Genomic DNA, 13,444 nt, shown 5'->3' with positions numbered 1-13,444 from the left:
AGTGCAAAAAGATATATCTATATCCTATAACTGTATATACCAATCTATTAAAAACTGTTAAGTATTAAAAATAAAAATCTAAGATCAGTGCATATCTCTTTATTCTTATAAAGTTTCTTAAAAATTTTCTTATAATTTAATAATCTTACATTTCCATTCCTATAGCGATACATGATGATGACTTCTTTTATCTCCTCATGTGAAGCATAGGACGTCTACAGACCTCTTCCACTTTTGTCCGAGGCCTATATTCGTTTCTCGAATCAAATTGTTTTCAGATTTGTGGGTGATTGATCCACAGAATCCTACCTCAGTCAGATATTAGAGACATATATCTATTGATATATACTAATGTATACTGATGTATAGGACCTACAATTTAACGCCGAATCCGAGAAAAATGTTGTCTTTTACATTTATGCTCCGAGTCTATATGATAACCCAGGCACCATTTGATACGGAAACTTTTTTTACATTCTTTATATTAGTAATAACGTTAATAATTTTTGTGATAAAAAGTTTTGTGCCGTTTTCGAGCTGAAGAAAGACAGTAAAATTTTCGTAGTAATGTTTATCGAAATAATTTCTTTGATTTTTGCTGTTCAAAATGAAATACTCACCTAAATATACGTCCACAAAGTTCATAATTCAATTCATGAGTTCTCTCATGTCTAGTAATTTGCGCTTTTGTCTTAAACTCTTTATTACACGTCTCGCATTTGTGTGATACACCTCGAATATATAGGTCCTTATTAGACTTGTATCTTTCATCATCGTAATGTATTGCTATTATGTGATATTCTCGGTTGTAGTCTGAACTGCAATGTGACCGTTGCAATATTTATTATTTTTTACCAGTTAATTTAATCATTGATATTGTAATTGAATTATTTTCTGTATTTATTATTTTTGCCAGTTAATTTAATCATTTACTCTGATTTGAAAGAACAATAATTTTCCTAACACTTGTTCTTCAATTAAATACTCACCTAAACGTTAGTCGACAAAACTCACAACGGTAAGGTTTTTCGACTTTATGACTATTCTCATGTCTAATCAGTTTCGATTTACTGTTAAACCCTTTACCACATTTATATCCGCATTTGTATGGTCTTGATTCAGTAAATACGTTTATATAATGCCGATTCGAACTTGTCCCGGTTTCGGAGGGCACCACATCTTAATATTAAGATATAGCGATTGATATAAAGTAAATGTGAAAACAGTATCGTAAAGCTGATAATTGTTTAAATGCAATGCAGAAGATTACGAAAGCTGAAAGTGTATATCTTGAACTTTATAAACCTTACCGTGCTGTTGGGGTACATATTTTGTATCGTTATGTTTTCCCTCCTGTTGATTCATTCTTTTGAGAATCAACTTTCAATTCTTTCAGATGTAATTTTCGTTTCACTTTATTGTAATATTCCTGCCTTCGTTGTTAACACGTTCTAAATATATTTGCACAAGTTTACGTTGACATTTATCCACCTTAAATCATAGAATGAAATAATTTTTTTATTAATGCAATAAAATTATATTATGCTGACAGTCAGCGCCAGGCAAAATACATCAAAATAATAAAATTGAAATACAAAGTACGGAATATTAACAATCTGTGTATTAAATTACAAAATACTAAACTCTTAATTTTATCAATTTTAAGTACAAAATACAAGAATATTTCCAAATTTTGTATTTCAAATACAAAATACTTTTTTAAAGATGTAGACACAAAATACTTCCAAAAGATTTATTTGGAATACTGATTTTGAATTAATGTGCAGTAAGGAAATTTATTTAAATTCAAATTTTATAGATTTTTTTATTGGCAGTACAAATTAGATCGGTCCGTTTTCCAAAAGATGATCGCCTCCAAAGACGAGTCATTTTTTCGAGATGGAATTCGAAAATTGCCTGAGAGATGGGAAAAAGTAGTAGCCAGCGATGAACAATACTTTAATTAATCTGTTCATTCATTTTGTTTTGAAATAAATGCATTTTTGAACATAAAAAACGTACCGAACTAATTTGTAATTCTAATATTTAAAATAATATACTGGAAAAAATCCTTTATTAATTTCTAATAATTTTTAGGTCTGGTTTAATGGCACAAATTTTACAGCAGTTAAATGTTTCATCCTTTTCTCTCTACGTGAAAAAAAAGAAAAAAGATGAATTAATGCAAAAGTTCAGTTAAAAAGAGCAAACTTCTTGGCAAAAATGATAATAACTTAATAGTTAAAAAAAAACTTTAAATATTGAAACAATATCATGTTAACGACTCTCACAATCAATAATCAATATAAGAACCTATGTATTTAAAATTATTCATTGGCCGATGGTTGTGCTTATACTTAGACAACTTAAGAATTCAATCTAAATACGAATTTGTAACATCCACCGCTGAAGATGGCAAAAAACTATTGCCGAAACGTCCGAATTTGCTCGTAATCGTTGGATCACGAATTAGATGTAATAAGTATCGTTAAATTATAACTAATGTTGTGACTCTACTTGCCTGGTATACCGATGTATAATTTTAAATACATAGGTTTTTATATTGATTGATAATAACTTAAATTTTTACATACGCGACAATTTCATATTTCAAATTCAATATATGGTAAATGTAATCGAAATGATAATACAAAGTTCTTTTTACGCTTGTATTTGAAATGTGCCCAGCCCTGCTAACATCTATCACTACAGAATGTGATAAGAAAGTATCAGACAAGTGTTTCAAAGCAAGATTAAATATATATTATAAAAAAATGTAGGAGATATTTAAAATTAAAATAACGCTTGATGTTATATAGCTGTTAGACATGTATAACCATTTTTCATAGTTGGGCCTAATATTTAAGGCTTTCTTAACTTTATCTTTATATGCTCTACGTATTATATTAGTGGTTACTGAGCATCTAAGGATAAATTTATAGATGCCTTAAGTACATAGTCTGTCTGAATACTATGAATACGACCTTTGATGATATACGTAATAACTTATATGCAATATGGACGGCTTAAGCGTAGCAATCAAAACGTAGGAATACGGTTGAATTTGAAATTGTCTTCTTCTGACGTTCAAGCACGTCAAAATCTTGGGAACTACTGTGTCAAAGTTTGCACATGTATACGATAAATACATATAAGTAATTCTTTCGAAAACTGACATGACATTTTGTCCTAGTGACTAGTCTTTGGTATTGTTTAACATACTGTTTTATGAAAATCTCTCGTACACTTACGTATTGTATGATGTGTTACTCTATATGAAAAATACTTACTCGTTTTAAATTAATTTAATTAGTATTAATTTTTCTTCATCTAAATTTATAAAAACAACTTCAGTATTTTATAGTAAATTTTATAAAACCGCGAGTATTGAAAGCAATGTCTTATCATTATGTAGTGATTAGAATAATGACTTATAGCAAAATTAATGTTAAATTTGTTTAAAGAATCATATTATAATTAGATTTCGCTCGTTTTTTTGCTGAATAATATATACTTAACTCATTAATTTTACACATTTCGTTAGTCATGCCGTACAATGCTCGAGCGACATTTGGACTGCGTGCAGTGAGGTGAGGGGGACAGCGGAAGGCGGAGGCGATTCGAAAATCAACCGAAAGTTGCATACACTTTATGTACGTTCACTTTGTACTGACAACTTTATTAATAATATATTAGTTACTTTTCATGGTAATATATTATTATTAGATAAAAAGGTTTAAATTTTTGAGTATCTTCTTTTTTGAACATGGCTTGAACTTTTCATTTTTATGATATGATTTTTTTCGGATATTATTTACTTTTTAGAGTACAAATATATCACATATACATAAAAAATGATTTAAAAGTATTATATAACGAAAGAGAGTGAAATACGGCGAAAGAGAGGGGTGGTGGGGGAGAGGCGGGGGAAGGAGGTCCGTTGGGTCGAAATGGTGAAGGTGTGAGTGAAAGGTGAGAGGGGATGTTAGAAAGTTTTAATACGACCTTGAATGTGGATAGAAAAGAAGGAGAAGAAGAAGAAGGAGACGTTTCTTAATTTTTCATTAAATCATCACTTTTTGACCGCTTGTATCTCCAAAACGGCTTGACCGATTTAAAATTGTTTCGGCTCAAATTACTCGTGTCGATGCCGCTTTTCAGGACATATAATGTTTGATTCAAAATTTTTTACATTTTAGTAGTTATACATCCCCGAAAAATGGACTTTGGTGGCTCGGGATAAGAGACTTGTAGTGTCTTTCAGTTTTTGAACATGGCCGGAGACACTACCGTGTCTCCTGATATAAGTAAGAATAAAAGAATAATAGTAAGAATAAAAAACACATCTCGAAACATTCCTAATTAATACTATTTGATTTTAATAAATTTTGGATAAGTACATGTCAATATAAGGGATAAGCACTATAAAATTAAGTACATTTTATGTACTTAGTTTTATATTGTATATGCTATTAACTAAAATATATTTTTTAAGTAAAATCTATTAAATTCTAATACAATTTATAAATCGTTATATTATACAATAATATACTCGTATTATGAATCATTTTGAATAAATTTCAGGCGTTTTTTCAAATTAATTAAATAAAATAATGATATAAAATTAATTTAAGCTACGTAATCACAAACGCAGAGTTTATTTTTTAAATATTTAAAATTATTATATAAAAATCAGTATGCTATATGTAAACAAAGTACAGATGTTTCATAAAGTATTTCAAAATTAAATTAAAAAATTAAACATTTCTAATTTCCAAATAAATGGTTCTCTTTCTCTCATATCAATTTAAAATGCTATTTTAATTTCTTAAAAAATATATAACATTTATCACAAAATACTACTTTTTATTTTATTTTGTATTTAAACGTACAATTATTAATATAATATTATTAAAATAATATGTAGTTATATTGAATAAAAATAGCACAAAGAAAATTATTTATATATCTTGCAATTAAATATAATTAAATACAATTAAGTTATGTGATGTATTATTTGTAATTCTTGTGAGCACTATATATTTTATGAAATTGGAAACTGTATGTAGATCTCTTTTCAGCAGAAATAATACAGATATGATAGAAAATGATCATATATTTAAATCTGACGACATGAGTAAATATATCTAATAAGCATGAGCGAGATTTTACTTCCACTCACGCAAAGATAATTTTCTTCTCATATTCTATTTTTTTCTTTCCGGATGAGAATCAGTTACTGACCGAGTAATTTCATGCGTACTTGGCCAGGGGCTATCCGTTACATAGAAATGCAATTTTAATTCTTTGTGCACTGTATAGTGCAATGCGGACAATGCCAGTAAAGTTCGCATAGTGATTTATAGAAACGGGTGTGTCGTTACGTGAGGTCAATTGATGAATAGATCCTGATAAAAAAGATATTGATAAAAAAGTCTATAAATATCATTAAAAAGATATATATATATATATATATGTTTAAAAAGTTACTTAATATTATAAAATTTATAACGCATATTTAAATAGACGTTGGATAAGGAATTCGAAGTTTAAATTATATAATATTTATATATGATATTGTTTAAATTGATATTATATATAATTTGAACCTTAAATTCCTTATCCAACTTCTATGTAAGTGTGCGTTATAAATTTTAAAATATTATGTAACTTTTGCATTATTTTTCCATACTGTAGTATAGTACAACAATTAATATTAAAGCATTTTTTATTAAAAGAATATATTATATGCTGTTTTTAATAAAATCTGTACAATACATAATTTAATAGAAGAAATTGTAATAGAAAAAATATATAAACATAGTATCTGTAACACAGATACATTTTACATCAGTAAGAGGTATAGAATAATACACTAGATATTATTTTTTTATATCTTTTTCTGTTACATATTACAATTATGTATTGGAAGGATTTTATAAAAGAAGCATCATAATATTAGGTGTACAAATTAATTCTTGGCCTCTACATTTTAGCAACCTCAAAACCCGTTTAAGTTGAACTCTCCCTTTCCTCTGTAGTCATTTTTAAAGTGCCATCTTTTAGCTTTAAAATGAGGTACAATACTTGATCCTCCTGTGAACACAATCTGAAAAATCAGTAGTAAACACGATGTAACATTTGAGGCACTGCCTTCTTTTCAACTTAAAAAATACGCGGCTCAGGCAAAAGGATTTGTTCGGCTTTGGACGAGAATGCTGTATCGTACAGTACGTGTAAAAAATGACTTCAACAGTTTTAAGAGAGAAATTTTTTGACCTTGAGGATCGTGAACGCCCTGGTCAACCAAAAAAAAAAAAATGGAAGATGTGGAGCTGGAGAAAATTTTAAACGAGAATTTTTGCCAAACGCAATTAGAAAATTGCAATACATTTGCAAATACACTTAGAGTAACCTAGCAAGACGTTTCCTATCGTCTAAAACAGCTGGGGAGGATTTGCAAAAAATCCCAATGGGTACCTCCCGAAAACAAAAGCAACCGTCACGATACTGCTCTCTCCTTGCTCTCTAGGTTCAAGAAAAAGAATATTTTGCATAAAACTGTTACTTGTGATGAAAAGTAGATATTGTACAAGAATTCTAAGAGGCGAAAATCATGGATCCGTCCAGGTGAGCCGTTAACGAGCATCGCAAAACCGAACATCCATGTAAAAAAGGTGTTGCTATGCATTTGGTAGGATCAGAAGGGCGTGATCCACTATGAGTTGCTCCGACAAGATCAGACTCTTTTTTCTCCTTTTTTTTACGATTTCGGGGGAATCCTCTCGTCAGGTAACGTAGATGGAGAAGCGAAAATCGGTTCTGGAGCCCTCGAACCGTGACTGCTGAGCTCTATCAACAACAATTTATTCGTGTAAATGACGATCTTGAAGAAAAAAAACCATTTACTAACAGTGGAACATATCCGATATCTATTTCGAGCCCTACACCTAACTGATTCTCGATTCAAACCAGTTCAAAAAGTTGAAAAAAGCCTCGATGAATTCATTGATCCAAAGCCACCATCATTTTTCCGATCTGGAATTCGGCAATGGCCTGAGAGATGAAAAAAATGTATAGATAGCATGGAAGATTACTTTGAAGATTAAGTTTGTATTCATCTTTTTATAAATAAATGTTAAAGTTGGTCATAAAAGGCCGAGAATTAATTTGTACACTTATAATATATTTGTGTAATTTTTTAGTATTAACTTTTCTTTTAAAAAGGTATCAATAAATCAATTAATAATTATTGATATAAAAAATAATAACTGTATTAATAATACAATATTGATCATTATTTTCATGATAAATAATTGACAAATTTCAGCAATGATCTTATTGTATTAAATCGATATTATTTAAAATATAATATTAGAAAGAACTTTTAAATTTCAATTCGTTTTTTTGCCATATCAAGAAAGAAGGAAGAAGAAAACGAAGATGTACAAATTGCATAGGAACACATGCGGTGTTCATATCATTTGCCAGTGAAGAAATGTTACTGAATTATCAGAAAGTAGAGATGTACGTGTGCTACGTCTTGCAGCTGTCAAGCTTTCACAAAATTAGCGAGTTAGAAAAGCAGGCCAACTAATTCTACATATGAAAGTAATATTCTTTCAAATAATTCCATTCAAGTAACGTGGTAGGTATTACGTGAGTAAAATTATTCAAGACAATTAAAGGGGAAACACCAGGGCGATCGGTCGAAAAATAAAGTTGAACCTTAGCATGCAGTTACGTTTATTAATAATTTATATGGAATTAAAACGAAAGGAAAATTAAAAAAGAAAGTATCTGTTACAAAATGACTCTTTTGGATTCAAGGAACAGTATCGCAACTTCTTAGATTATAATCTCACGAAAAATTCATCGATTTATTATACTATATTTTATATTATGAGAATTCGTAGTGCTTTTCTCTAAACATTTTTGAAATTTGATAAAAGTTATGATGTATTTGTCCTCTCTCTTTCTCTTTCTCTCTCTTCCTTTCTTACACACACACACACACACACATACACACACACGCACGCACGCACGCACGCACGCACGCACGCACGCACGCACGCACGCACGTCTTACCGATATTTTTTGATCATAACCATTTATCTTTTACATTTGATATAATAACATTATGGAATACTATTTTACCAATAAATTCGTATTTAACAAGCAAAAATACGTCGAAAATAACAATTCATACTTATATGGTAAAAAATAGAAATAAATTTTATCCCATAGTGTTATCCACATGAATTATATTTTAGGTTCGTTTTGTTAAAATACTTAATGTCAGTTTAAAAAATTTAAGTAGGGTAGGTGGTCCAACAGTGAACCAGTAGTATACCATAAATCGTCTCAATCGGCGATCGAAATATTTCGTAAATGCAACGTTACCAGATTGCGCTGTTATTATGTAACGACTCGCATTTGAACCTTTCCTCAGTTAATGAACCTATTCCTCAGATAATGACCCTATTGAAGTCGATACTACTGTTGTTTATATTTATATCTCAAATGTTATTTATGAACAATAAATGTTCTGTTTTAAGTATCAAAATTATAACTGCCTCGTAACCCTTCTCAACATATTTTTATTTAATTTATATTACTTGAGCTATTCTATATTATATATATATAATAAATGTGAAAAAAAAGCATTTTAAAAAAATAAAGTGGAAAAACAATACTCTAATCGCTGTCTAGAGATAAATAAAAAATACCATATTTTTATATTTGTATAATTATTTAAATAATTTATTTAAACAATTACGTGTTCATTTCTTCAAAATATAAGTTAATAGTTAACCATATTAAATTAATTAATTATTTTATAGTTAATTTAATACTTATATGGATGCTTCGTGACAATAATCGTGTATGATTGTAACATAAACATTTGTTCGAAGCGTAAAATGATGAGAGAGAGAGATAACGATAAGGACACAAGATTTATTATAACAAGGGGAGAAATAGTAAGGCATCGGTACATCTTGTGTTTACTGAATGTAGAAAAAATGTGCCTATGCGTGTACAAAGCATTTACGATATTCAGTTATACCGCACTGACCAATTTTCAGTTATGTACATTATATTCAATAATAAAAAAAAAATACACGTAGGTTTCGTGCACTTGCTAGATTTTTTATTTTTACGTGGCGATAAAAATATAAACAAATAGATTCTACGATGTATTTGATCATAAAATATTATATTAATATGTTGAAATATTAGCTGATGTACGTAACTGTTATACCTATACTTATTATATTTATAGTTATTATATTGCTAAAAATTATTAAATCATATTCCGCTATTAAAAAGTAAAAATTTTAATGTATGTTTTTATTGTTTAATTTTTTACCAAAAAAAAAAGGAAATATGAAAAGGCATCAAATAAAAATATTAAATTATATGAAATAAATTTGATAAAATTTTTGTTTACATTTATTAATCATGTACATTTTAAGTATTAGAGTTTATTAAATGTTTATTAAGAGCTTTCTTGTAAAGCTTTATTTGCCTTATTTATAGTGATAAAGATTTAAATTATTCTTATTATATAAGAAAAAATTTCTTAAGAAAGTTAAAGAATAAAAAAATTGAAAATCTACAGAAAAGTTTATACAAAATTTCAACTTTTGTAACATCTCGAAAAGGAATTAATGACATTTCGGCGTAATTGAGGCTCTCATGCTCACGATGCAACGAAGTCCCGTTAACTTTACATGTGCGCGATTTGCTCACGTTACACAATTACTTGATTGTATACGAAACAGAATTTTAATAATATTTCTACGAATAATCTTAAATTGCTATAAATTTTGCTAATTCCATTTTTTACAATAGTTGTATAATTTTTAATAATTTAAAGAATTTGCGAATAAAACAGTAAAGTATATGCCTACAGACAATACAAATACAAATTTAATAAATATTGTAAAATTGTGATATAATAATTATTGCTAATAAAACGTAATGGGGTGGGATTATCAAAATAATACCAAAATAAATCATTAAACGTCGTATATGACATCATACTTATTTTATCTTCCTTTTAGCAGAAATTACCGAGCGGAGAGATGGTATACGCTTAGCAGCTCTTAATGACAATTAAAAGTCTGTATAGTGAGAAAAATAACTCCACGTATCGGAATAATTGTAAACTTAAAACTGTATGACAGAAATAATTAGCAATGTTATATAATACCATTATTTTATTATCACTATTACTACTTAAATTATGACTCTTTGAATATGAAAAATAATAAAAACTTTATTATCTTAATTTTTGAATCTTGTTCTATTGATGTATTATGTGCTTAATTTACAATAATAATTATTATCAATAATACTTTTGAAATCTTCTCAAACAATTAAATATTCAGTACATACATCTATAAGTTTATTGTAATTGTAATAACGATTTTACAAGTAATTAAGTTAAACTAGAAAATCACAAAAAACGTGATCAAAACTATAAGTCAATTGGCTTAGCGCAACATGGTATTTAGTATAAATACAATATTCTTTTATATAATTTAATTTTGTAGTTCTATTTAAAATATATTATTTAGAAATACACATATTTTACATCTTCTATGATAATTGTTATATAATATATTCATTAAAATTTTCTTTTATCACGGAACACTGTAATTGTCTAAGACTGAATTATTCTACCATCTTACTCTCTTATATTCTAATTTTTTTATTCTTTTGTTTATCCAATAGGTAAACTACCACACCACATAGTTTCTGAAGATAGAACAACCAACCCTAAACAACTTGTTTTTTTTAAATAAAAGAGTGTCATCTAATTCTGACCTCTGCCATAAAGTTTTGGTCTCAGGATTCAGATTTCTTTCATCTACGAACTTTTCTTGATAGAAAAGGAAACTTATATCTTTTAAAATAAATTAGCTAAAAGTGCCAAAAGAATTGGATTTCTGAATTTTAATGTGGTTGAATTTCCGAATTTTTTTTAAAGGATTCAATCCCACTTTGGCTTTCCATTTCTGTTTTCCATTTTGTGTCGCTGAAAGCATACATGCTTCAGTTTAGAAAACTGGATACACAGACTATGGGCAAAAGCTATATAATACCAGCCGTACAGGTAGACACGCTTCGCTGCAGAAAATGTTGGGAGAAAGAGAGAAAGATTCATGGGAGTGGGGAAAAGACTGCTTTACAAAGCAGGAATGGTGGTAGAGAGCTGTGGCATGGTGGAAGTTAGCCACGAAGACGTGACGTACATACTCGGCAGTGTACAGTGTACCATGGTATAGCTATGGCATAGTTAAAGTGGGAGAGTGTATGACCGTCCTCAGCCTAAGCCAGTCTAGTGTGAACGACCGTGAAGTGAACCTCGAATGGTACATACTTAAGGACCTTGAGTCCTTTTCTCATTGGAACTTCGGAGCATCAGGATAACCACCAGCTGTTGGTCGAGTGAAGTGGATGCAGTCGCCAGTGCCGTCTTCTATGCTTATCGAATTTTGATGAAATGAAAAAAGAATGGAGATCAAGTCCCCGAATCACGATTCAGGAATTCGTTGGTCAAGATTTTTCGTGGACTTTGTTCAAGAATGTGTATTATTGTCTTTAGTGTCGTTGAATTGAGTGTCGAGAAATTATAAAAAGATTTCAAATGTGAAATTCGTTATCGAGAACTTTATTGTTTGGATAATATTTAATTTATTGACTGATTTGTTACTCTACATTGAATTGATTGTCTAAAAAGAGATTAATTATTGCCTTAAAAACTGTGATTATATTATATATAACTCTGATTTACATTATCTTGGTATTCAATATAAAAGGTCTTTTATATTTCAATTGAAAAAATCTGAGAAATATTTAAATTATATTTATCGTTAAAAATAGTTTTTCTAATATAGTTTTCAAGTCTTTAATTTTGAAGAATTTTTAAGTGACGTAATTCATTTGGACGAAGGAGAATTATTTACAAGTCTCTGAAAATTGGAAAAAAATTACCTCAGAAAAATTCTGACAGATAATAAAAGCAGTGAAAAATTTTAAAGTGCAATTTATATAAACAAAATAGCATGATAAAATAAATTCATGACAATCAAATAAAATTAGTCTCGTGGAATGGGATTCTGTCTCATCGGATATTAAGTTAAAGTCCGGCACGGTCAAAAACCTGACGTGTACACCGGTCTGATCCGCCGCCAAGTAGGTCAACCGGCGTATGCGAGAGTGTGAGACTGAGTAAAGAGAAAAAAAGAAACATCACAAGTTTGCAGGACAAGAGGCGGAGGGAAAAAGAAAGAGAGAAAGACAGAGAGAAAGGCGAGGGAAAAAGAAGGAATGGCATGCCGCAGGCAGCGCCCGTAAAGTCGGTTCTCCTGATGTCCAGCGGCTCGTTGTAGGCTTGTGATCCAAAATGGCGGACATCGGTAGGCAGCACAGCTCGCTTCGAATTAACGACAACCGGTCCAGGTGCGCGGAATCCTGAAGAAAGGGTCCACGCGACATCGCGTCCTTGACATTTGTGTTCTTGATCTTGCTAGGAGAAGCGCGAGGTTGCGAGAGCAGTCGATGATCATGGCGGGACCCAATGGATCGAAGGTCCTCGTGACCTTGACAATCCTTGCACTGTCCGGTAAGTCCGGGAGAAGAAAGGTTGGGATAGGGTAGTGAATCTGGAGGTGGAGGATGAAACAATTTAGACATGAAGTATTATGATGTTGAATACCCTGCGTTGGAATTTTAAACAAAAATTTAACAAAATATTAAACGTAATTCTAATTATGAGTCTATCCATAATAATTATATATGAAGCAACAGTTTTATAAAATATATTCAACAAAACAAATAATGTAATCTATGATTATAATTTTTCTTTAATTGTAAACATAAAATTTAAAAATTAGAAACAATTAAAAATATAATTAATGATAGATACAATTTTTTTTTTGTTTAGCCATTAATATATTTTACCTAATCCATACAGATTATGAAATTACGAATTATGAAAAATATGCAAACTAAAAGTTCGGTGGAGATATCAATGATCGCAATGTGATGTCGTGGTGACATTAACGCTCAGTTTAAGTATACCAGTATCACATCGCTCAGTCGCAAAATAATTAGTATAATTTGCAAAAAGAATGCAACGTCTTGAAACATATCTTGAACCTGTCCGATAGGTTTTTAAGCCGGCGGCGTGTGGGCATGTCCGAAACCGGTATCTTGACCTCCACCGAAAATTTCGACAGGTTCAAGAATGCTTGTACCGACTCGAAGACGCTTCATCAAATCACACGCGACTATTAAGTAATTGAGGAATATTTTATCATTTTACCCATTGGATATAACTCCGTAAACTCTATAAGGATTCTTCCAGGATAGTTAGATTTACATATGATGAATATGAATCCTCATTTTCTCAAAAAAAAAAAAAAAAAAAAAA

This window comes from Cyphomyrmex costatus, unplaced genomic scaffold (genome assembly GCF_001594065.2).
Source record: "Cyphomyrmex costatus isolate MS0001 unplaced genomic scaffold, Ccosl1.0 scaffold130, whole genome shotgun sequence".
Lineage (NCBI taxonomy): Eukaryota > Metazoa > Arthropoda > Insecta > Hymenoptera > Formicidae > Cyphomyrmex > Cyphomyrmex costatus.
This window is presented reverse-complemented; position numbering follows the sequence as displayed.